Source organism: Leuresthes tenuis, unplaced genomic scaffold, assembly GCF_036924035.1.
Source record: "Leuresthes tenuis unplaced genomic scaffold, fLeuTen1.0.hap1 SCAF_8, whole genome shotgun sequence".
NCBI lineage: Eukaryota > Metazoa > Chordata > Actinopteri > Atheriniformes > Atherinopsidae > Leuresthes > Leuresthes tenuis.
This window is the reverse complement of record NW_027325362.1, coordinates 31,626,621-31,648,931: the sequence shown is the minus strand read 5'-3', so window position 1 is coordinate 31,648,931 and position 22,311 is coordinate 31,626,621. Positions and strand designations below refer to the sequence as shown.

Sequence of the window (22,311 nt, the reverse complement as noted above, 5' to 3'; positions counted from 1 at the left end):
GCGGAGGTGTTCCGCTGTAAGAAGGTGTGAATGTCCGACCATAGTTGGTAAAAAGCGGGTAAGAAAAGTTTAAAATACCTGACTGTACACAATCAATAGCGGGAGCGGAGTTGTTCGGCTACTAAAAGATGTGAAAGTCCGACTATGGTTTGTAAAAAGCGGGTAAGAAAAGGTGCTAATGCCCGACAATGTATGATCAAAAGAGGGAGTGGAGGTTTTCGGCTGTAAGAAGGTCTGAATGTCCAACTATAATTTGTAAAAACCGGGTAAGAAAAGGCTTGAAAGCCCAACTATACACCATCATAAGCGGGAGAGGAGGTGTTCAGCTGCAAGAAGGTGTGAATGTCCACCCATAATTACTGAAAAATGGGTAAGAAAAGGTGCGAATGCCCAAACATACATCATCAAAAGCAGGAGTGGATGTGTTGGGCTACAAGAAGGTTTGAAAGTCCGACCATGGTTTGTAAAAAACGGGTAAGAAAAGGTGCGAATGCCCGACAATGTATGATCAAAAGAGGGAGCGGAGGTTTTTGGCTACAAGAAGGTTTGAATGTCCGACCATAGTTTGTAAAAAGCGGGTAAGAAAAGGTTCAAATGCCTGACTATACACCATCAAAAGCGGGAGCGGAGGTGTTCCGCTGTAAGACGGTGTGAATGTCCGACCATAGTTGGTAAAAAGCGGGTAAGAAAAGGTTAAAATACCCGACTGTACACAATCAATAGCGGGAGCGGAGTTGTTCGGCTACAAGAAGGTGTGAAATTCCAACCATGGTTTGTAAAAAGCTGCTAAGAAAAGGTTCGAATGCCCGAATATATACCATCAAAAGCGGAAGCGGAGGTGTTCGGCTGCAAGAAGGTGTGAACGTCCGACCAAAGTTTGTAAAAAGCAGTTAAGAAAAGGTTTGAATATCCAACCAAACATAATCAAAAGCGGGAGCAGAGCTGTTCGACTGCAAGTAGGTGTGAATGTCCAGCCATAATTACTCACAAACGGGTAAGAAAAGGTAGCATTGCCAGACCATACATGATCAAAACAGGGAGCGGAGGTGGTTCAGCTGCAAGTTGGTGTGAATGTCCCACTAAAGTTCAAATATATTAACAAAAGCGGGAGGAGAGGTCTTCAGAGGAGAGTGGTTGAGAATTTCCAACCATAATCAATAAAATTCGGTGAAAAAAAGGTGTGATAGAACACTAAAAGGTGGAGCGGAAGTGTTCGGCTGCAAGAAGGTGTGAATGTCCGACTATATTTGGTGAAAAGCAGGTGAAGCAAGGTCTGAATGCCCAACCTTACATTATCAAAAGCGAGATCAGAGGTGTTTGGCTGCAAGAAGGCCATAGTTTGCCAAAAGCGGGTAAGCTGCGAATGACCAACTAAATATCAACAAAAGTGGGGGCGGAGGTCTTCAGATGCAACTGGGTGTGAACATCCCACCATACAAGTATGGTGGAGAGGAAGCTGTGAACAGCCGACCATAGTTTGCAAAAAGCGGGTGAGAAAAGGTGCGAATGTCCAACCATACATGATCAAAACAGGGAGCGGAGGTGTTTGGCTGTGACAAGGTGTGAATGTCCACCCAAAATTAATGAAAAGCGGGTAAAAAGTAGGTTTGAATGCCCAAGCATACATCATCAAAAGAAGGAGTGGATGTGTTCGGCTACAAGAAAGTTTGAATGTCCGAGCATAGTTTGTAAAAAGCGGGTAAGAAAAGGTTCGAATGCCCAAACATACACCATCAAAAGAGGGAGCGGAGGTGTTCCGCTGTAAGAAGGTGTGAATGTCCGACCATAGTTGGTAAAAAGTGGGTAAGAAAAGGTTAAAATACCCGACTGTATACAATCAATAGCGGGAGCGGATGTGTTTGGCTACAAGAATGTGTGAAAGTCCGACCATGGTTTGTAAAAAACGGGTAAAAAAAGGTGCGAATGCCCGACAATGTATGATCAAAAGAGGGAGCGGAGGTTTTTGGCTACAAGAAGGTTTGAATGTCCGACCATAGTTGGTAAAAAGCGGGTAAGAAAAGGTTAAAATACCCAACTGTACACAATCAATAGCGGGAGCGGAGTTGTTCGGCTACAAGAAGGTGTGAAAGTCCAACCATGGTTTGTAAAAAGCTGCTAAGAAAAGGTTCGAATGCCCGAATATATACCATCAAAAGCGGAAGCGGAGGTGTTCGGCTGCAAGAAGGTTTGAACGTCCGACCAAAGTTTGTAAAAAGCAGTTAAGAAAAGGTTCGAATATCCAACCAAACATAATCAAAAGCGGGAGCAGAGCTGTTCGACTGCAAGTAGGTGTGAATGTCCAGCCATAATTACTCACAAACGGGTAAGAAAAGGTAGTATTGCCAGACCATACATGATCAAAACAGGGAGCTGAGGTGGTTCAGCACCAAGGTGTGAATGTCTGACTATAGTTTGTAAAAAGCGGGTAAGATAAGGTGCGAATGCCCGACAATGTATAATCAAAAGAGGGAGCAGAGGTTTTCGGCTACAAGAAGGTTTGAATGTCCGACCATAGTTTGTAAAAAGCGGGTAAGAAAAGGTTCAAATGCCTGACTATACACCATCAAAAGCGGGAGCGGAGATGTTCCGCTGTAAGACGGTGTGAATGTCCGACCATAGTTGGTAAAAAGTGGGTAAGAAAAGGTTAAAATACCCGACTGTACACAATCAATAGCGGGAGCGGAGTTGTTCGGCTACAAGAAGGTGTGAAAGTCCAACCATCGTTTGTAAAAAGCTGGTAAGAAAAGGTTCGAATGCCCGAATATATACCATCAAAAGCGGAAGCGGAGGTGTTCGGCTGCAAGAAGGTGTGAACGTCCGACCAAAGTTCGCAAAAAGCAGTAAAGAAAAGGTTCGAATATCCAAACATAATTAAAAGCGAGAGAGATTGTGTTCAGCTGCAAGTAGGTGTGAATATCCAGCCATAATTACTCACAAACGGGTAAGAAAATGTAGTATTGCCAGACCATACATGATCAAAACAGGGAGCGGAGGTGGTTTAGCTGCAAAAAGGGGTGAATGTCAAACTAAAGTTCAAATATATTAACAAAAGCGGGAGGAGAGGTCTTCGGATTAGAGTGGTTGAGAATTTCCAACCATAATCTATAAAATGCGGTGAAAAAAAAAAGGTGTGAAGGAATGAATTTTATAGCAAAATCCGAAATCATGCATAACTCCGCAAAAGGAACGTATTGCTCAACCAAAGGGATGCTTCTTTCTCATTCAGGGTAATATGAGGAACTTTATGCTTGATACATTTCAGACATGGATAACTATGAAGGACAAAGCAATTTTAACTTGGTTTGAGCAAAGCAATTCATTTTATAGGAAAATCCGAAATTGTGCAGGACTCATGAAAGTAAGCTTATTCTCGGATTCCTGATCCTCCAGTGTTGCTCTTTCCTATACTGGAAAATAAAGCCTTGTTCTTTGTTGAAATCGATATAGACATTGATAAATATGAAGGACAAAGCAGTTTCCACTTTGTTTGAGTGAAGGAATTAATTTTATAGCAAAATCCCAAATCAAGCAGAACGTATGAAAATAAGCTTGTTTTCGGATTCCTGATCCTTCAGTGTTGCTATTTCTTCTACTGCAAAATACAATGTTGTTCTTTGTTGAAGTAAATCTAGACATTGATAAATATGAAGGACAAAGCAGTTTTCACTTGGTTTGAGTGAAGGAATTCATTTTATACATAAAATCCCAAATCATGCAGAACGTATGAAAATAAGCTTATTCTCGGATTACTGATCCTTCAGTGTTGCTCTTTCTTCTACTGCAAAATCCAGTGTTGTTCTTTGTTGAAGTCAATCTAGACATTGATAAATATGAAGGACAAAGCAGTTTTAACATAGTTTGAGTGAAGGCATTCATTTATAGTAAAATCAATAATCCTAAACTTTTGATTTGCTCTTTCTTTACTGCAAAGTACAAAGTTGTTCTTTGTTGAAGTCGATCTAGACATTGATAAATATGAAGGACAAAGCAGTTTTCACTTGGTTTGAGTGAAGGATTTGCAGCTGAAAACCTCCCGCTCCCGCTTTTGATTGTGTATAGTCGGGCTTTCGAGCCTTTTCTTACCCGGTTTTTAGAAATTATGGTTGGACATTCAGACCTTGCAGCCGAAGACCTCCACTCCCTCTTTTGATCATACATTGTCGGGCATTCGCACCTTGTCTTACCCGCTTTTTACAAACTATAGTCAGACATTCACACCTTGCAGCTGAACCACCTCAGCTCCCTGTTTTGATCATGTATGGTCTGGCAATACTACCTTTCCTTACCCGTTTGTGAGTAATTATGGCTGGACATTCACACCTACTTGCAGTCGAACAGCTCTGCTCCCGCTTTTGATGGTATATATTCGGGCATTCGAACCTTTTCTTAACTGCTTTTTGCAAACTTTGGTCGGACGTTCACACCTTCTTGCAGCCGAACACCTCCGCTTCCGCTTTTGATGGTATATATTCGGGCATTCGAACCTTTTCTTAGCAGCTTTTTACAAACCATGGTTGAACTTTCACACCTTCTTGTAGCCGAACAACTCCGCTCCCGCTATTGATTGTGTACAGTCAGGTATTTTAACCTTTTCTTACCCGCTTTTTACCAACTATGGTCGGACATTCACACCGTCTTACAGCGGAACACCTCCGCTCCCGCTTTTGATGGTGTATAGTCAGGCATTTGAACCTTTTCTTACCCGCTTTTTACAAACTATGGTCGGACATTCAAACCTTCTTGTAGCCTAAAACCTCCGCTCCCTCTTTTGATCATACATTGTCGGGCATTAGCACCTTTTCTTACCCGCTTTTTACAAACCATAGTCGGAGAAAATTGCGATAAATAATTGTTTGTTTGTTTGTTAGTATGTGTATGAATGTTATGTGTATAAACTGTGTTGAGTTGTAGTTACTCAGTAGTGTCTCACTGAAACAACCAACGGGGGAAGCCTTGCGGTGACAACAAAAGCAGTGTTTTACTGATAAGTCAAGTTGCTCCAGTGTGTTTGGCGACAAGAAGGTTTGAATGCCCGACCATAGTTTGTAAAAAGCGGGTAAGAAAAGCTTCGAATGCCCGAACATACACCATCAAAAGAGGGAGCGGAGTTGCTCCGGTGTGAATGTCCGACCATAGTTGGCAAAAAGCGGGTAAGAAAAGGTTAAAATACCCGACTGTACACAATCAATAGCGGTACACCTCCGCTCCCTCTTTTGATGATGTATGGTTGGGCATTCGCACCTTTTCTTACCCATTTTTCAGTAATTATGTGTGGACATTCACACCTTCTTGCAGCTGAACACATCCTCTCCCGCCTATGATCATGTGCGGTTTGATATTCAAAAATTTTCTTTCATGTTTTTTAGCAATTATTGATGGACATTCAGACCTTCTTGCAGCTGAACACCTCCGCTCCCACTTTTGATGGTGTATAGTCGGGCTTTCGAGCCTTTTCTTCCCCGGTTTTTACAAATTATGGTTGGACATTCAGACCTTCTTGCAGCCGAAAACCTCCGCTCCCTCTTTTGATCATACATTGTCGGGCATTCGCACCTTTTCTTACCCCCTTTTTACAAATTATGGTCGGATATTCACACCGTCTTACAGCGGAACACCTCCGCTCCCTCTTTTGATCATACATTGTCGGGCATTTGCACCTTGTCTTACCCGCTTTTTACAAACCATGGTCGGACTTTCACACCTTTTAGTAGCCGAACAACTCCGCTCCCACTATTGATTGTGTACAGTCGGGTATTTTAACCTTTTCTTACCCGCTTTTTACCAACTATGGTCGGACATTCACACCTTCTTACAGCAGAACACCTCCGCTCCCTCTTTTGATGGTGTATGTTCGGGCATTCGAACCTTTTCTTACCCGCTTTTTACAAACTATGGTCGGATATTCAAACCTTCTTGTAGCCAAACACATCCACTCCTGCTTTTGAAGATGGTTGGGCATTCGAACCTACTTGTTGCCCGCTTTTCATTAATTATGGGTGGACATTCACACTTTGTCGCAGCCAAACACCTCCGCTCCCTGTTTTGATCATGTATGGTTTGACATTCGCACCTTTTCTCACCCGCTTTTTACTATGGTCGGCCATTAACAGCTTCCTCTCCACCATACTTTTATGGTGGGATATTCACACCCACTTGCATCCGAAGACCTCCGCCCCCACTTTTGTTGATAATTAGTCGGTCATTCTAACCTTACCTGCTTTTGGCAAACTATGGCCTTCTTGCAGCCAAACACCTCTGATCTCGCTTTTGATGATGTAAGGTTGGGCATTCAGACCTTGCTTCACCTGCTTTTCCCCAAATATAGTCGGACATTCTCACCTTCTTGCAGCCGAACACTTCCGCTCCACCTTTTAGTGTTCTATGGGGCATTCACACCTTTTTTTTCACCGCATTTTATAGATTATGGTTGGAAATTCTCACCCACTCTCATCCGAAGACCTCTCCTCCCGCTTTTGTTAATATATAGTCGGGCATTCGAACCTTTTCTTACCCGCTTTTTACAAATTATGGTCGTATATTCACACCTACTTGCAGCCGAATATTTCCGCTCCACCTTTTAGTGATGTATGGTTGGCATTTGCACCTTTTCTCACCTACTTTTAATACTGATTGCTGAAGATTAAGTTGTTCTTTCTCAAACTACAACATTTTTTTAATTGTTGAAACTTGATTTGAAGTGGATAAATAAGGAGGACAAACAGTTTTAAGTCAGGCTGATAGAAGGAATTAATTTTATAGCAAAATCTGTACTTCGTCATATGTCGAGAGATGCTTATTGCTGAAGAAGTTCTTTCTCATTCTACAAAGTACAACGTTGTTTATCGTTGAAACTTGATTAGACATGAATAAATATGAAGGACAAAGCAGTCTTAACTTGGTTTGAGTTAAGGAATTCGTTTTATAGGAGAATCCGAATTCGTGCATAACTCTTAAAACAGAGCTTATTTTCGGATTCCTGAAGAATGAGTCTGGTTCTTTCTCATAATACAAAGTTTGTTGTTTATTGTTGAAACGTCATCAGAAGTGAAGAAATAAATGAATGCCTATCAACAAATGTGGGATCTAAACTCTAGTGCTTCCTCTAAAATCATTTCCTTTCTCAATTCAGAAATGTGTGTGTGTAAGTTACAACACCTGTGACACCAAAACGGCTTTCTTTTCTCTCTTTTCTCTACACTCTGCACTGTGAGCACACACACCAAATCAGAAAGGCTTTTTTCTCTCTTTTCTACATTATGCACTGTGGGGACACAAAACCGCTCTCTTTTTTTTTTTTTTTATTGTGTGCCAGGGCGTTGTCTCACGTATTAGATCATGCTTAAGATACGAATGGGTTTATCAGTCACATCAGAATCCATACATACTGATCCTCCCGTAATAAAATGGCCGGATCTTATCAAACACACCTTGTTTCTTGTGACAATCAAGTCAGCGAAACAGCGTATACACGTCAAGACACTGAATCAAGTTTGCCACAAGAACTCATAAGTTTGGCAGTATCGCTCTGCCGTCAGCAATCATACACCCATTTTATTTTCGTGAGACATGTGCAGGCACCTGTTCATCTACTGTTCTATCACTATGAATTAGTTTATCCATTATCAATAAGGATACTTCTACAACTACTATCAAAGTATGTCCGGACTTCTTATGTTGTCAGTTGCTATATATGAATAAGTGGGTAGCTACTGACAAGCATTAAGCATGTCACACAGCCCAAACATATAACATTTCAGGACACACCACACAGTTAACAACCACAGTGAAGCGTGTCAAAGCCCAAACATGTAACATTCAACAGGACACTTACACAACACTTTCAAATCAAACAGTCAGACAACATACAAGAACATATACCCCAGCCGGCATTGCTCCCTGCTCCTGCGCACACCTTTATTCACAAACTCTTACACTTATACTCTTTTACCGAAGCTGCTACAGCTCGATTGGCCGAATACCCTTAGATCCTATTTCGGTGAATTTGACATCTGCCTTACATGTAACAGATTAGCGGTTTAACAGTTTTAATTTAGTTTGAGTGAAGGAATTCATTATATAGCTAAATCCGAAATCGTGAAGAACTCATGAAAGTAAGCTTATTCTCGGATTCCTGAAACTTTAGATTTGCTCTTTCTTTTACTGCAAAGTACAACGTTGTTTTTTTTGTTTAAATCTTTCTAGACATGGTAAATATGAAGGACAAAGCAGTTTTAACATAGTTTGAGTGAAGGAATTCATTTTATAGATAAAATCCCAAGAGTCTGCAGAGAAAAGAGAGTGAATGCGAAGAATTGCTTGAAAGAAACGCGACACCGAATGAGCGGTCAGAACAAAGCCTCAATACGGTGGTCCCGTGGTGTTTTTGTTGCTGCCTTGTATTTTGCACAGAGTAAAAGACAAGGCAGCCATCGAATAGGGCCCGATTGTTCCTACTTGGTCAGCCGAGGAGCAAGGGGGGGGGGGGGGGGGGTTAAATGTTGCATTAAACTCAAAGTTAAATGTTGCATTTAACTCAATGTTGCATTTAAATGTTGCATTTAACTCAAAGTTAAATGCAACATTGCGTCAGAGACCAACACCGAGAGTCCGAAAAGGAAATATAGATCACCCTACTCACTTTTCACCTAAAAAAATGAAGGAAGAGCTAGTTTCCCAAGAAATAACCTGAGTGTGTAATTTGTTTTGATAACTTAGAAAAACGAAAATGACATACCTACTTTCCTTTATCCTTTTAATGGTTCTCACCTTCTCAACACTAAATGTGAGAAGATTGAAATCAAAGACAAGAGACCAGAGTATTTTATCCTTCTTAGACTTCATAAAATCAGATGTGTTTTTAATACAAGAATGTGGACTACCTTTTCTAAAAAAACCATAGACAATGGGAGGAAATGTGGCCCCATTTATCGATATGGAGTGGCTCAAATCAAAATAAAAATGATGGTGTGGCCATTCTAATTAAAAATCTGCATGTTCTGGTGAAAGGTAGCACAGTGGTGAGAGACGGACGGGCACTTTTAGCACACTTGAATTTTATGGGGCAAGACTTTAATCTCTTAAATATTTATGGTTTCAATGGAAAAAAATACAGGTATGACCTTTTAGAAGATATACAGCTTTACATGCTAGGGCAAGTACCTTTAGTTGTAGGAGGGGATTTTAACTGTATCTTGAGCAGGAAAGATAGAAAAAGAGCAGGGGGAGATTTTAAAGTGGATAAGACTTCGATTTTACTTCAGGGCATATGCAGGGATTTTAAGCTTACTGACTGTTTTAAAACCATGCATCCCAGAGAGGAGGGCTTCACTTGGTTTAGTCATGATGGCACCAGAGCCTCTCGCATTGATTATTTCTTTACTAGAGATTGCCCACCCACTGATGTTAGATTAACCCCTGTTTTCTTTTCAGACCACCTTATGCTCTCCTGCACCCTTTCAACCCCTTCTGGTGTGACGGTAGGAAGTGGTCTGTGGAAACTCAACTGTTCCCTGTTGGAGGATGAAATCATAGTCAGTCAGTACAGGGAATGTTATAAAGAGTGGCAGACCCTTCAAGACCTCTACGAAACACATGCACAATGGTGGGAAATGGTGAAGGAAACGACAAGGTAAACGTAAAAAAAAGGAAAGAGAATAGAGGTATGATGGGTCTACAGAAACGCTTACAGCGCTACTTTAAACTAAATCAGTGTGGCATAGACTTTAATGAAGAAATCAAAGATGTCAAAAAGGAAATGTCAGTTTTAGCAGAAATAAAGAGTAAAGGAAATTGGGGAAGGTGAAAAATGCACACGGTACTTTTTTAAGAAAGTTATAAATAAAAAGGAGTGTATTCTAAATCTATAAAGAGAAGATGGGTTTTTAACAAAATCCACACAAGAGATGATTGAAACTGTACATACCTTTTATAGTAACATGTACAAAGAGAAACCAGTGCACTTGGAAACATCGGCAGAAATTTTAAAATTCGTTGACAAAACCGTAAAAGAGAATGCACACTTGACACAGGATTTTACTGCTTTAGAGTTAAAAAAATGCCTAACAGGTTTTAAGAGAAGTCGAGCTCCGGGTTTAGACGGGCTTCCTGCAGAATTCTAACTGACCTTTTGGGACCTTTTATCATCAGACATTTTAGATGTTTTTAAAGATTTTGAAAAACTCGACCGACTGCCTGACAGTTTTAGAGTGGGAATAGTGACTGTACTTTATAAAAAAAATGATAAGACTAACCTAAAGAATTGGAGGCCCATCACACTTTTAAACTTTGACTGTAAACTTTTTAGCAAGGTTTTAGCGACACGGATGTCCTCTGTTTTAGAGGAGGTAATTCACCCAGACCAGGCTTGTGCCATCTCAGGGACACAACTCACCGACAGCCTCGTACTGATTCGAGACATCATTGATTACGCTAGAAACAGAAACACCCGGCTTGTCATCTTAAATTTAGACTTTGAAAAAGCTTTTGATCGGGTCTCGCATCAATATCTCTTTCAGGTGTTGCAAAAGGTGGGTTTCCCTCAAAGACTGACGACATGGGTGGGATTACTGTACCAAGATATAAGCAGTAGGTTCATCATAAATGGTCACCTGACTGATGCAGTGAAAGTGAAGTGCGGTGTTCGGCAAGGATGCCCATTATCTGCTCTCTTGTATGTGTGTTGCATCGAGCCTTTAGCACAGAACTTGAGTAAAGATTGACAGATTAAAGGAGTGCAGGCTTGGTAGCTAAATGTGTCCTATACATGGATGACATTAACATATTGTGTACAGATATTTTATCTATAAATAGAACTTTCGATGTCACTGACTGGTACGCCAAGGGATCAGGGGCAAAAATAAACAAAGAAAAGACACAAACCAAATTTTACGGACCATGGACAGAATCAGAGGTTACTGGACTCCCCCTGACAATTGCCAACAGAGACCAAAAAATACTAGGGATCAAATTTGATACGGAAGGAAAAGGAAAAACAAATTGGCCAGATATTGTGGGGAAAATAAGGAAACGGCTAGGGTTTTGGGGACTCAGAGGACTGACAAGAAGGCAAGATTTTAATTATCAAAACAGTTATTTTACCTCTGCTGTTTCTTGCCAGTTCTGTCTTTATGACACCTCGAAGAGTTCTTTTAGACCTGGAACGATCCATCTTTTATTTTTTATGGAACTCCAAATGGGAAAGGTTGAGGAGGGAAGTACTGAAGAAGCCAAAAGTGAAAGGAGGGAAAGCAGTACCAGATCTGTATTTGTTTTTAGGAAGTCTCTTTACCTCTGTCCAATTAAAGTGTGCAATTAACCCATCCAAAAACCCAGCGGCAGCTGCAATGGCAAGATTCTGGATGGGGGCCTACTTGAGAAGACTACGACTTTTACCATCAGACCTGAAAGTACATGTCTTTTAATCTAACAGAAAGTTATGCTTTTATAAAGACATTTTTAAACCATTTTAATTTAGAACAAGAAGAAGTATAAGTTTTAACGTGCCATCGATCTTTGGTCTCTGTTGTGCAGGAGCGGGCCCCAGTGAGTCCAGTGCGTGGGCTCACTATTGGCGAGCCCTCAACAGTTTGGCGAAGTGTGAACCTTTAAGCTCTTCCAAACAGACTTTGGGATTTGTCATGGATGGTGGCTCACGAGATTCTCCCAGACATATCTGTCATGCACTCCAGGGGTATGTCGGCGACGGCCACCTGCCCCCGTCCAGGTTGTGGCGCGCCTGAGACGGTGAGGCATCTCTTCTGGGAGTGCAGTGCTGCTGTGGACTTGTGGGCAACAGCCGACTCCTTAAATTTCCCGTACTTATCAGCAAGAGAGGTCCTGTCAGCACAACTGGTGCTTTATGGGGTGAGTCAAAATCAGAACCTCAGGAAAGAGGAATTTGTCAAACAGTGGCTCACCCTGGCCGCCATCAAAGACGCCATATGGACCTTAAGAAACTTGCTGGTAAGAAGGCACAAGCAGATTCCCCCTGTGGCTGTGATCCAGATGGCAGTAGCAACAGCCCAAGAGGCTGCAGCTGGAGGCGGCAGGCCAAGGACGCGGCCACAAAGAAGCATCGCCTCTGTGCTCACTCGGACGAAGGAGCCGGAGTCACACGAAAAAAAGGTCTAAGAAGCAGCAGACTGGCTCATTGGGTGAGGCAGGTGGGAAGGAGCAAAAGCGCGGGGATCTCCCCTGAGCACTGTGATGGATCTGAGAGGTCTGCTGATCGGAGGAGCAAAATGGGATTCACACTGCGCCAGCAGGACTATAACATGACCAAGATAACTGACTCTACTTCTCTGAATAGAGTCACCTTACTTGTTGCGACTGTGCCGATGTTTGAAGCTGGAGTGCAAAGTTTCAACCTTTCAAGCAACAAAGGGCTTCACCCGCAAAGGTAAAGCCTGCCAAAAATAGAAACAACTCATTAGTGCTGCTCTCCACGGAAGTCTTTAGTAAAAGGCGAAAGACTTGTACGTTATGAAGAGAAAGGCATCAGGCTAGTTGGCATAGCCACCTTCCCCATGGTGAGCTGTGCTTGGTTGAGACGCTTGCTCCCCCCCCGCCCCCCTTGCTCCTCGGCTGACCAAGTAGGAACAATCGGGCCCTATTCGATGGCTGCCTTGTCTTTTATTCTGTGCAAAAGACAAGGCAGCCACAAACACCATGGGAACACCGTATTGAGGCTTTGTTCTGACCGCTCATTCGGTGTCGCGTTTCTTTCAAGCAATTCTCCCGGTTAGCCCGCACTCGGCTCGCTCCCAGAGCCGTGTTAAAGTCTACTTCGCATTCACTCCGCTGTTTGCTTTTTCACAAGAGCAGAGGAGAGCGCACCGTTCCCAGCGGCACTGCAATACCGGGTCGATGCTTGGAGTGAACGGAGCAAGCTCCATTTTCAACTACTATTCCTAAAAATCCATTTAATATGTAGTCCTCGTATAGAGGACATATCAGATATGTCCTCGTATAGAGGACATATCAGATATTAAACTGATAAGAACAGATACTACACTTGATCTTAACCAATAGGCCGAGAAGTGATAACTGTCCACTGGTTCACGTCCGAGGGCCCTTCTTGGCACAATGCGCACTTGTAGCGGTGTTCTTTTTATGGCCATAGGTGGCCAGAGTGTCACTTTGCACCTCCGCTGCACTGAGCACTCTTCAGCCCTTTTAAATGATATAACTTTGCACTCCCGCACGCTCCAGCGAGCACCATTCAAGCAACAACTTTGCACTCCAGCTTCGAACATCGGCACAGTCGCAACAAGTAAGGCGACTCTACTCAGAGAAGTCACTCTGCACAGTAACAAGAGTTCTTTTGCACAGACAGAAAGGGCTTCACCCGCAAAGGTAAAGCCTACCAAAAATAGAAACAACTCATTAGTGCTGCTCTCCACGGAAGTCTTTAGTAAAAGGCAAAAGACTTGTACGTTATGAAGAGAAACCAGAGTACGATTATCCGTCACTGCGGAAGCAGGGCATCAGGCTAGTTGGCATAGCCACCTTCCCCATGGTGAGCTTTGCTTGGTTGAGACGCTTGCTCCCCCCCCTTGCTCCTCGGCTGACCAAGTAGGAACAATCGGGCCCTATTCGATGGCTGCCTTGTCTTTTACTCTGTGCAAAAGACAAGGCAGCAACAAAAACACCACGGGAACACCGTATTGAGGCTTTGTTCTGACCGCTCATTCGGTGTCGCGTTTCTTTCAAGCAATTCTCCCGGTTAGCCCGCACTCGGCTCGCTCCCAGAGCCATGTTAAAGTCTACTTCTCATTCACTCTCTTTTCTCAGCAGACTAAAAGAAAGTTTCATCTTGGGCTCCCTGAAACTTCCATCCTGTTTGCTTTTTCACAAGAGCAGAGAAGAGCGCACCGTTCCCAGCGGCACTGCAGTACCGGGTCAATGCTTGGAGTGAACGGAGCAAGCTCCTTTTTCAACTCCTATTGCTAAAAATCCATTTAATATGTAGTCCTCGTATAGAGGACATATCAGATATTAAACTGATAAGAACAGATTTTTCTTCTTTTTCATGTTTTATTGACAATTTTCACACCTTGCACATATATCTTTTCATCTTTTTAAAACATTACTCCATAGACACAGGAAAATTTTAAATTCAAAAACAGTTTAAAAGATATATGTATCATTTTAGTAAAATATTCAAAATTCATCGTATATTTAGAAAACAGTTATCTTGGTCACGTTATAGTCCTGCTGGCGCAGAAAATATGTCTTAAATGTTACATTACACGTCAAATATGGAAGCGAATCGTAACCATAATTGAAATTAAAATGCATTTGCAGAAATGCTTTTTCATTTTAAGAATGTGGCTGCATTATTTGAATCATAAATGAAATTAGTAATCAGTCATCCCATTTGCATTTTAATTTTCTTCTTCAAGAGTGCTCAATCTTTCACTTAATTCAAATGAAAAAGAAATTAACCCCCGTTCCATGGATGAAGAGCGGACGTAACCACCCACCCGGTTTCTTAATGTCTGGGGGATTGAGGGTGCGTCAACCCAGTTGGGACATAGAAGGGAGTGCTGCTGATCGTTTAGTTTGGGAGTAATAAGGAGTCTGTTACATCAATCCGTTGCTTTGCATCCTCCGACGGATTGTCTTCTGACCTATGCTCCGCTATTTCCTTTATTTTTAAACCATTTAATAAAATGGTAATAAAACCTCATTAATGTGTAAATCTGTGATCTGAGTATGCAGCCAAGCTCTCTGACTTGTTCTACTAGGCCACAGGCATTAGACTCAGATATATTATTAGATTCTACCTGCTCAGCTAATTCTAACAGTGTTTGTACAATTTTAGGGAGCGCCATGATCTGATTCCTCTAAAGACCCGGCAATTCAATCAATTTCCCGGCATATTTGCAATGTAATGCAATGCAGATGTGCACACCGGCCCCTACCGAACAAGATGGGTAGCTCGGTCAGCAGGGAGCTGAAGAAGAGCTGACCTCACTCTGCTGCGCCGCTGAGAATTCTTTTTCGTTTTCGAATCATGGGCAGAACTTTGCGAGCAGACCATGAAAATGAAAAAGCAATAATGTGAAGTCTTGAAGAAGAAAATGCAAATGCAAATGAAATGATTGATTACTAATTTTATTTATTGAGTCCAATAATGCAGCAACATTCTTAAAATGAAAAAGCATTTCTGCAAATGCATTTTAATTTTCAAATTTTACATTTCAAATTGAATTTTGGTATCTATTTGCTGGGGTATATTTAGAAAATTGAATCTCAAATGTCTATTTCTTTTTCATTTTAATTAAGTGAAAGATTGAGCACTCTTGAAGAAGAAAATTAAAATGCAAATATGATGACTGATTACTAATTTCATTTATGAGTCAAATAATGCAGCCACATTCTTAAAATGAAAAAGCATTTCTGCAAATGCATTTGAATTTGAATTATGGTTACGATTCGCTTCTATAGACAACATCTTCCCAAAATGTAAAAATGACTGATTACTAATTTCATTTATGAGTCAAATAATGCAGCCACATTCTTAAAATGAAAAAGCATTTCTGCAAATGCATTTTAATTTGAATTATGGTTACGATTCGCTTCTATAGACAATCTTCCCAAAATGTAAAAATATAAATGTGTCTTACCTGAACCAGCATTGCGTCTCGTCTTGCAATACGCAGGCGTGGATTACAGGGGTGTGGCTTATATGGGCGTGGTTTGTAGCGGCTGCGGTGGCTGCAGTTGGGTATTATTGGAGAAGGCTCACATGGGCCACACCCTCCACTTAAATACATCCTGGATTTCTTTCTTGCTTCTCCCCAGAGTCTGTTTACCCTAAGTGCTCCCCCTGCTGGGCCCCCAGCTACTATTGCTTCTTCTAATCCAAATCCACCGACTGAACTTTACTGCCTCATTTGACGCTTCCTTCACTATTTTCCTCACACTCTGTTTACTTACACCCAACAAAACAGACTTTGCAACAAATCCTCTACATCCTACTTCCACTGGACAGATCCTAACTTTCCATCCTCGCTTCTCTGCTTCTGAAATATATATTCAGAAATTCAGAAACTAAGATTTTAAAATTAATTCTAAAATTTACTGGCAATCAATGAACAGAAACCAAGACTGGAGTGATGTGTGACTTTCTGTTGGTGCCAGTTGAAAGTCTTGCCGCAGCATTCTGAACAGTCTGAGGCAGATCCAAAAAAAGATTTCTTGAAACAGGTAAAAAGACAGGTAAAAAATAATTCAAGCGAGAGGAAATAAAAGCATGATCATCATCTCAAGTTCAGCCTTTAACACAAGTAGCCTGAGTTTGGAAATATTCCTTAAATGATAAACAACAGTTTTGAACTGGCTGTTTGGAGAGATGCTCAAAGGATAATGAATTGTCAAAGATGATGCCCAAATTTCTGTCATTTAACCATTGTTTGATTTCTATGAAGTAATTACTTTCCATAGACAATTTATAAAACCCAGAGGCTCTGAAAGAACAGTATACCTATACTCAGCATAGAGATGATGACAAATATCTTTGAGACGTCTAATAATTTGGCCTAGAGGGAATATATAAAACAAAAAGAGAACTGGACCCAAAACTGATCTCTGAGGTAACCCACATATCAGAGCTGTTGTATCAAACAAAACTTGATTCATACAAGCACTAAAAGATTTCTCCACCAGTAATACCAAACAAGCCCTTCAGCCTTCATGGTGATACTGTGGTCAACAGTATCAGGGTAAGAGGTAAGATCCGATAAAACCAGAACTGTATACTCTCCACAGTCTGTTGCCATCAAAAAGTTCCTGGAAACTTGAGTAAAGCAGTTTCAGTAGAGTGCAATCTGCAAAAAATAGACTTGAAAGTATCCATTACATTAGTTTTCTCTGAGAAACTGTTAAATTGCTGTGCTACTGTTTTTTTTCCCAACATCTTTTACATAAAAGGTCATTTGGATATTTGACTGTAACTGTTTGGAAGAGATGGGTCCAAAAGTAGTTCATTTAATATTGGCTCAACAACAGCTTGTTTAAAGAATCTGGGAACTGAGCCAGTATGAATAGAAATATGAATCATTTCCACAATACAAAGGCCAACAGAGCTAAAAACACGAATGAAAAAAGAAATAGGAAGGACATTGATAGGGGTTGAAGTCGATTTCATACGACCGAGCAGAGTACTGATGTCCTGTGAGCTAACAGGAGGAAAAGAGGATTAGGTATCAGGGATAAGAAAGTTACAAGCATGATATTGAGAGAATGGAGACTTAAGATTTTCAATATACTGCTTTCTAGTATTTTTCAACATGTAATTTAGTGAAGAAATGGATTCTTTAAGATGTAACCTATGACCCTCAAGCTTGGAGGCCTTCCATAAACATTCTAACTTGTGACAATATCTCCTAAAACTAAGAATAATTTAATTTATCCAAGGACAACAATTTGAAGGGGACAATGTTTCGTTTCCGAGGTGTCACTGTATCTGAAATAGACTTACATTGATTATTAAATAGTAAAACAAATCAACATTACTATGAGCCATGTTAGCCATGTTGAGCCACATCAACGGATATATACAGTGAAAAAGATTGGGCAGAAGGATCCCAGGAAGGAGAAAGAGCAGTTGCCTGCTAACTGGAAGTTTTGTCATACGACTCCCCGCTTCCCTGGACCACATGATGTGGGCAAGACACTGAACCCTACATTGCCTGGATGCATCCATCAATGTGTGAATGTATAAAAGAAAACATTGTGTAGCCTGTATAGGGACTAAGACATGCTGCATGAATGTGTGAGTGAATGTGACAAACAGTGTAAAATAGCTTTGTGTTGTCAGCTTGACCAGAAGAGCACTATAAAATAGTTAATTTACCATTAAAAAAAAGACATGAACAAAGATCTCCATTGGAGGCTTGCAAATAAATGTCTACATGTTATAGCGTTTTGCTGCCACTTGGAGGCAGTCTCGTACATATGTGGATCAATCTGAGCTGGGGGCCGTTCTCAGAAGTGTCAGGGCTGTTCTTGGTCCTTTAGCTTTGCTCGTCTGTGAAAAAGATGTACAAAGATCTGCTTTGTGTCAGTTAAGTGTACACAAACACAGGTATTTTTAGAAATTGGGTTTTTACCTCCCTGTTTATTAAAAAATCTTTCCCCGTTTGCAAAACAGTTTCCGTTCATAAAGAAATACAAAAAAAATCCCAGTTCACTTAGATTCAGTTTTATTTGTAGAACTCCAAGTTACAACAAACGTCATCTCAAAGCACTTTAAAAGGCCCAATTACAGTCCAATTAATTGTAATCAGAATAACACAAGTTCTGCAATGACAGTTAACTGCATGTACGCAGAGTAGAGGTGGTAATACTTGCTTAATTATTCACATTAAGTGATTAATTATTGTCCAAAACTGTTTTTTATTGATCATACAAAGGCATTTGCTTCACACATCATCTCCCCTTAAATAGTTCAGCGTGCAACTTTTCTGACAGCACAGACAGGGGATCACAATATAGAACATATCATTGTTAATACATAGTATAAGTAGATTATATCAATGAGTAGCATGTTTGTCATTACTTCCCAGAATGCCTGCTCTGTTATAGTGTTGCCACAACACACAGATGTGTTTCGACTGATGAAACCATGAAAGCAATATTGCCATAAGAATTTGTCTGTGGAAATGTGCAGCACTGTAATGCCTTTAATGGTTCCGTGCGCCACATATGGTTTTCAGTGTTATATTCCCCATATATGCCGAGTGTGCTTTCAGTTATGGTGGTCCTTGAACAAACTGCTTACTGACATCAGATCAACTACAATTTTGACTACATTCAAAACTAAACTCAAAACTTTCCTGTTCTTACAAGCCTACAATTAATAACTGTGTGTGTGTGTGTGTAAGTACATATTTGTTTTTGGATATGTTTACATATGAATAAATTATATATTTCTTGGTAAATTGTTTTCTTTTTTGGAACTGATGAATTATTATCAATATTGTTTTCTCATGTGTCTTTTTTTTTATATCAAACACGTTGAATTTATGTGTAATTAAAAGTTCTGTGACAATAAAAGTGCCACATATAGAAAAAATGTTGTTTCTCACCTCATAGAGTTGCAGAAAATATGTGGAACATCCTTATTTCAAGCCCTGTAAAATCAGGGTTGAATGATTTATCTGCTGACTGGAAAATATGTATTAATTTTTGTTCACTTTATGCAGGGATTTCCACCATCAGCAAGTACTGATTAAGGCTGAGAATACAGTTTCTGTTTTAACTCGCGTTCACGTAAGCAGCCGTCTCTGTTTTTAGCCTAACTGCTCACATACTTGCCTGTGTAGAACGCTTGTTACCGGAGGATTCCACAAGGGGGCACACCTGATCGATGAGACGAGAAGCGACTGGCGGATTTACAGGACGTAAATACAAGCACCCTGCTAAATGGTTAATATGGGGTGAATAGAAGAGGTTAGCATTTTGTTGACCTTAAGATCCCGACAGAAAAAGCGACAGTGCAGATATCGCAGACGGCATGTGAGGCCCCCAAAACCAAGCACAGCATGAGAAACTGATGGTATAAAACACTGAAACGTCAAAAAGTAATCTTACACCTCCCCTGCTGGTCACCTACATATTGCAGCTTGAGAATGCGTGACGTTAATTTCTAAGGACGTGCACAACCGACGCACCAAACTAGCGCAGGATACGTACAAAATAAACATGTCTACACTTAGTTAACAGGAATTGTATTTCTACTTGTTTCATCGTCCAACAGACAAATCTTCCACAGCACTTGCATAATATTTAATTGGTTTGTATTCTTGTTTTTTAAAAAAAGCCCAGAATACAGCTTTTTCATAACAGTTGCACTGTTTGTTCAAGAGAAACTGGACCTTTTCAAACTGCCCCTCAGTATCATCTAATATCAAATTTCCTATTATGACACAGGCATGTGGAATACCACTTCAGTTCCTCTATTTGCTGGCACAACAGAAACCGGACTAATGATACTGTACTGTAAATGTGACCCCTGATTGCTGTTTCATTAGACTTCTACGTTTCACAAATTTTCTCTTGAATAGTACTTTAGTTTCACCCAGCCAAGCAGCAGCAGCAGTCATAGTAGGAGAGCAGGACAAACCTTATGAACAGAGTCACTCCAATGTCACAGGAGTCATTCATGCTGCCAAGCACCAACCACCTCCTCACCTCTGGCTGAGTCCTCTTCCGTCAGTAAGGGTTGCCAACATGGACTTGTTAGTCCTTTTGAAGGTTGCTCCACACATGATTTCCAGTTGCATCACAGATTGTATGTGTTAATACAGCAGAATTCTATAATGATAATCGGGATTTCTAATTTATAAACTCAATGCAAAAATATCTTGTTAAGTGCAAATTTCATTGAATTGAAGTACCACTTTAATACAGGCAAATTATTTTTTACGCAATTACTTAAAGTTATCAAGAGTAAAAGTGCCTGTTCAGTAAAATTGCCCTTTTTGACTGTTACAGTGCATTTACTGCTGTAGGCGGTTAAGGTGAAGCTTTCTTGAATATCCAGTTAGGTTGTTTTCTAAGGCTATCACTTCAGCATAGAGAATCTAATAATTCCATTCAAATCAAGTCAATAAAAGCCATCCAAATGAAATCACTGAGATGACACTTTGTTAGATCAACTGAGGGAGATGGAACATTTTATTGATTAACCTTTCCACAGTGGGTGCATGAAAGTCACACAGTGAAGCAGTGGCAAAACTAATTTGTAGAAACCGCACAGTGAGTCCAGTTTCTTGACCAGTAGAAAAAACTAAATATGAAACCAAAGTCAAAAAGTGCAATGGGAAACTCCCGTTTCTTTATGCAAGTTGTTTCAGAGTTCTAATGCGAGATGTGAAACTGAAATGTAATGGAATTATTGATCTGACTTTTACTGTCTGTCTACTGGCGATCTTTTGTAGATTTGTAGATTTTAATATGAAGAGTTATTTAACTATGTGTCACACAAATATTGTACTTGGTTACCAATATACCATGAAACAACTGCAATAAATTAGTCTTTGCAGTTTGTGCTCTTCTTTTAACATTGATGTTTCCATCATGGGGGTCATGTGATGTGGCAATGGTCCTGATGCTGTTGTTACCAGAACCACGTATGGGAGGTGATTTATGCCATACAGAAAAGAAAAGAAAGAGCAATGTGTCACATTCAATGAGACGGAAGCCGAGAGCGGCCATGGATTTTCTTTTTTTATGCACCGATATCTCATGATAGCTACTTATCATTTTGTTATCTCGATATAACAAAGATAATTTTCTTGTGATAACGAATTAATTATTTTGTTATCTCGATATAACAAAAAATAATAATCCATGGCCGTTCTCGGCTTCCGTACAATAAAACACCATGCAATAAACAATACAGTCCAGATAGACATTAAAAAATAACACAAGCTATTATAATTATCTTTTGGTTGATTTAGACGAGCTGTTGTGTTGCTATTGCGTTGTGTGTTGATTTAACATTTGGGTTACAAAGCAGTTGAGTACTTAGGACAAAACTTTTCTGTTTGTATATGCATGCAACTAATCTGTGTGCAAGCAAACCATGTTTTCCTGTAAAAATCAACATCAATGGTATAAAAATGAAAGGATCCACAAGGATTGGAAAGGCACATGGTCATATAAAGGATGACCATGTCTTTTGTTTAATTTATTTATCTCATCCTTAAAAAAAACTTGTAAAGTCAGCCACTAACAGCTCCAAGCTAACACTATTTCCTGAGGTCTTACTGAAATGCCTGTGACCTACTTGAGTCAAAATAACACAGAGAGACACTACAGCAACTCCCTTTTCTTGCATTAATTTACACATATTCAAACATGATCATTTTCAGTCATGGAGTGACCCACTGAACTCTACTCCCCAGCTCTCTTCCTTAAAATCAACCTTTTTGTAGATCTGTTGTACTTAATAACCCTTTGTTATATAATCATACATAATCACGTTATGACCAAGCTTACAGTAAATAGGTTGAGCACTCAGACCACACAGAGAACTGAAATATAATAAAAGTACTTGACTGGCAATTTCATTCTCAAATACTTACTTTGTGGAGTTTCCGTGTTCTCCCTGTGCATACAGGGGTTCTCTCCAGTGCTTCAACCAGCTCCTGCAGTTCATAAACATGCATATAAGGAATAAGAAAGAGTGAGTGAGCGTGTAATTTATTTCATTGTCTCAGTGTTGGCCCTGTGATGGACTGCTAACCTAGAAACGAATCCTCTTACAATTCACTGCAGTACGTGTCTTTCTTATGGATC

At 40.4% G+C, this 22,311-nt stretch overlaps 1 protein-coding gene, 3 non-coding genes and 1 pseudogene across 4 annotated transcripts in view; all 5 read right to left on the bottom strand.

The window, feature by feature from the left end:
• Positions 1-12,386: 12,386 nt before the first annotated feature.
• LOC140313555 (U5 spliceosomal RNA) lies at positions 12,387-12,501 on the bottom strand. The gene has a single exon (XR_011917072.1). It is a non-coding gene; the product is annotated as a U5 spliceosomal RNA (small nuclear RNA).
• A 322-nt stretch (positions 12,502-12,823) lies between these two features.
• On the bottom strand, positions 12,824-13,042 carry LOC140313529 (U2 spliceosomal RNA; annotated as a pseudogene).
• Positions 13,043-13,340: 298 nt separating this feature from the next.
• On the bottom strand, positions 13,341-13,456 carry LOC140313535 (U5 spliceosomal RNA). The gene has a single exon (XR_011917055.1). It is a non-coding gene; the product is annotated as a U5 spliceosomal RNA (small nuclear RNA).
• A 405-nt stretch (positions 13,457-13,861) lies between these two features.
• On the bottom strand, positions 13,862-14,048 carry LOC140313531 (U2 spliceosomal RNA). The gene has a single exon (XR_011917051.1). It is a non-coding gene; the product is annotated as a U2 spliceosomal RNA (small nuclear RNA).
• A 4,974-nt stretch (positions 14,049-19,022) lies between these two features.
• The window catches only part of LOC140313410 (uncharacterized), a 435,793-nt gene continuing 432,504 nt past the window's right edge, over positions 19,023-22,311 (bottom strand). Inside the window, exons 3-4 of the transcript XR_011917041.1 lie at positions 22,098-22,160; positions 19,023-21,121 (exon numbers count right to left, since the gene is read on the bottom strand). The gene's annotated coding sequence lies outside the window, so the exon portion shown is untranslated. The remainder of the gene's footprint in view (positions 21,122-22,097; positions 22,161-22,311) is intronic.